This window comes from Acanthisitta chloris, unplaced genomic scaffold (assembly GCF_000695815.1).
Source record: "Acanthisitta chloris isolate BGI_N310 unplaced genomic scaffold, ASM69581v1 scaffold42742, whole genome shotgun sequence".
Classification (NCBI taxonomy): Eukaryota; Metazoa; Chordata; class Aves; order Passeriformes; family Acanthisittidae; genus Acanthisitta; species Acanthisitta chloris.
Genome location: NW_008663001.1, coordinates 24,204 through 28,269, shown reverse-complemented (window position 1 = coordinate 28,269; position 4,066 = coordinate 24,204).

The window sequence follows — 4,066 nt, the reverse complement described above, 5'->3', positions numbered from 1 at the left end:
ATGGATTCCCTGCTCCTTTGACAATGGGATGTTGCTCCGCAGCCATCAGCATCTGGCATGGCTAATATTTAGGTTGGAGGCTTAATCAGTTGTAGAAGAGAGAACAAAGACAAGCAACACAAAGCTTAAAGGCCGGAGAAAACCTCCCACAGAAAACCAACAAAAGGCCAAGGGAATACAAGCATTTCTTTCCTGCTTGGCTGATCTCCCCACCTAGACCTTTGGGGGATATTCTCCTGTTTCAGCATAGCCCTGAGTGTTTATTCATCACCAGGAGGTCACTGCTATGGTAGACTCTGCAGATAAACAGGGGAGACAGAGATGGGATGGAGTGGGGAAAGGGACTGGTACCACCTCCTGTCACACTCTGCACTGTTTGGAAACAAACAGGCTGCTCCCTTCCCAAAAATCCTGGGTGACCCTGAGGCTCCAGAGGGTGAGTGTGAGCACACAAGAAGGAAGGTTTTTGGTCCCACGTGTTTTTGGCAAACTGATGTGACAGTGTCCTGTGGCTGCATGGCCTGAGATGCACCTGATGTCAAAAGGTGCCTTAAATGTGTCATCATATCTGCTTATCTCCTCAAATCTCCCTCTTTCCTCAGATACTGGCTAGCCCTGTTGACCTGGAACAGGGTCAGAGCAGAGCCAAACCCTCTGGAAAAGCAGATGGGATGGAGTCTGCACTCAGTCCCAGAGTGTCCTCTGAGGTGATTCACAGGGCTCCAATCTCTTATTTCAATGACTGCCAGGGATCAGATGGACTCAGAAACAGAAACAAGATGCAATGAATGTGGAGTCCTCACCATCCCAAGTGCTCAGCTGGGTGAATCAGTGCAGGCTCACTGGTTCCAGTGATGTTCCCAGCACATGGAGGAGCTGCTGTGCTGTCAATCCACTAACCTTCAAGGAGTTTTTGGGTTCTAAGCACTACAGGGTTCAGCCTGATGCTCCCAGTGAGTCCTGCTGGAGTAGCCTAAAATGCTGCTGTCCCTCCTTTCTGCTGGAGTTTGCTGCTTTGGGACAGGAGTGCCGTATTTTGGTCCACATTTTGGCTCTCTCAAGCTCAGGGCATGGCCCATGATTTTAGGAAAGTGATGTATGCCTGGTTGAGAGCAGGGCAGGTTTGCCATGGTGCCAGCTCTGCTCCAAGGATCCCAGCAGAGGCAGGATGAGGTGGTGATGTCTGAGAGCAGCACAGCCACATCTGAAAGTGAGATGTACATTCCAAGAGCACTTTTCAGACTTGTGCTCTTCATAAACTGGATGCAACTACAAGTGGTCGAGACCTCAAAGCTCTCCCCAGCTTCCCTCTGCCCCCAGAGTGCTAAATGCTGAAACATCAGCTGCTCATGCTTACAGAGGCTGTGCCACGCCAAGGTGACCAGTCAGGGAGGCAGAAAGGAGTCACACAAGGAACACTTCAGTTGAGAGTGAGGAAGAACAAAGCTCCAAAGCATTTTTTTCCATGTAATATCTGTGCTTTTTTTTTTTTTTTTAAAGCTGCTGAATGCTTTGTTGCTACATCTTGCCCTGGTGTGTTTATCTGTGTTGATTACAAGTGATAGGAGCTGAGTCTCACCCTGGGAGCAAACTCTGTTGCTGCCTATTCTTCCTTGAGAAGATGGGATTGAGAGCGGGTGAGGATTCCTGCCCAGACAGGACCCAACAGCCCATCACCAGTGACTGCAGTGAAATCTGAGTCACGCCGATTGCTCTGCTCGGAGACGGCAGCGGCTCGGGAGGGAGGGAGGAGGGGAGGGAGGGGAGGGAGGGGGTGAGGGCTGCGTGAGAAACGCTAAAGACAACGAAACTCCCAAAACACCTGGTGGAGTTTCATGTACAGGGTGAAACTGTTGGTGCATCATCCCAGCGAGGAAGAAGGGGAGAGAACTCAGCGTCTCCGTTCCAAAGTGTGCCCTGGGAGATGGTGGTGGCCACTGTGAGGTGGAAGAGCTGCTCCCAGTACCAACCTGAGCTCAGGTGCCACGTGAGCACAGAAACCAGCAGTAATTGGGTGCCTTGGGCTATCCCAGAGCTGTTACCTGTTCCTCTCCTGTGCAGCTCAGGTGTGCAGGGACTCTGTGTGGAAGCAACATATTCCTTAAGAAAAAGGTGACAAGGACAGCAGAGGCAACTCTTGATGATGGGAAGTTGGGGCTGTTCAGCCTGGAGAAGAGAAGGTTGTGTGGAGATCTCACAGCACCTTCCAGGAGCTGAAGGGGCTCCAGGGAAGCTGCAGAGGGATCTGTGTTAGGAGCTGCAGGGATAGGACAAGGAGTGATGGGGAGAAATTGAAAGAGGGAAATTTAGATTAGATATTAGGAAGGTTTTCCCTGTGAGGGTGGTGAGACACTGGCACAGGTTGCCCAGCCCCACCCCTGGCAGTGTTCATTCCAGGCTGGATAAGCCTTGAGCAACCTGCTCTGGTGGGAGCTGTCCCTGCCCAGGGGGTTAGGGCTGGATGATCTCTAAGGTCCATTCCAATTCTATGACTCTGTGGCCTCATCTGTGCTGCTCAGCCGAGGAGAGTGACCCAGGAGCACCACGAGAGCTCTCCACACTTGGTTTACATATTTCCCTTGCTGGAGACAAGGCAGTGTGAGAAGTTGCTGCATGTGCAGGAGTGAAGCTTTCCTAGTCAGGCTGCCAGGGAGGATGGAGCAGCATCCTTCGCCCCATCCCAGGTGCATCTCCACACCCTCCCAGGCTCCAGGAGCATCCACTGAGCACTTGGCTCTGCCTCCCAAGCAGACTGGCAGTGCCTGCCATACTCAGCAATCCTGGGGAGGCTCAGAGGTGCCAGGTTCCTTTCAAGAGGAATCATTGTTCTCTGAATGATTCACTTAACAGTCTAGACCAGGATTTACTGCAAACACATGGAGAGTAGCTTAACGAAAACAATACATTCCTTATAAAAATGCCATTAAAATGTAGTATTCATTGGTTTTGCTCCTATAGATTTTCTTTGCCTTTCCATAAGAACCATCAGCAATTGATGTTATGGTTTAATCCCAGCTGGCTCTTGGCAACTTTGGAGATTGAAGGAATTCTTCTTATAACTTCTTAAAACTATTTTCTGCTAATAAATCCCAGTGTGCCCTTCCTGAGCATTTTCACTTTGAGAAAAAAAAGGTAATATTTTTCCATGACTTGTTTTTTTGTGCTGAGCAGTGTGAGCTGTGGTGGTGACTCCATGCACACGTGGCTGAAGGGTGTGACAGCAGCACAACCTCTGTGGTTTAGTGGGCATGGTGGGTATTTGGTCAAAGGTTGGACTTGATGATCTTGGAGGTCTTTCCCAACCTGAATGATTCCATGATTGTGTCCTCTGAGCAGGATGAACCTGCATGGAGCAGTCAGGGAATGTGTGAAGGTGTTTCTGTGCTGGCTGCTGGTAGGGTTTGCTGGAGGAAAAGGAAAGATGACCAATGTTTGGGTAATTAAGTGCCTGACAGTTTATTAACATAAGATGGAGAGACCTGGAGAAAGTGCCAGAAGAGAGGACAGGCAGGGCATGATTTTGGTATGTTGCTTCTCAGCTCACGTAGTCCCACGAGCCTCACCTCTGTCAGGAATTCTGCAGTGTGTGAGGGGGTGTGATGTGCCTGTCTGCTTCTCTCAAAGACAAATGATTGGGAAAAACTTAATTTAGGTTGGAACCAAATTTACAAACCATGAGCAGCAGCGAAGAGAAACAATGAGATTTGGTTTCACCTGGGCAGGGCAAGTTCTCTAAGCACTGAGTGGTTTGTGGTCTGCACTGCTCTGGAGCTCCAAATTCAAGGGAAAATTGTGCCAAGATCCCTTTTTCCTGACTGATATCCCCGGTGACAGTGCTGAGGAAGGAGCAGGCAGAGGTGATGCTGTGGTGTTTGGCATCCCTGGGGCAGGAGGAGGGAGCAGAGGAACAGGCAGAAGAGCTGATAATCCCAACAACTCTGGGAATTAGGGCCCAGGAAAACATCCCTCCTCCATTCCAGCAGTGCAGCATGGAAATTGCTATGGATGATTAACATCCTTCATTCCTGGTTTCCTCTGGCTCAGTTTTAGATCTGTGCGTCTGATG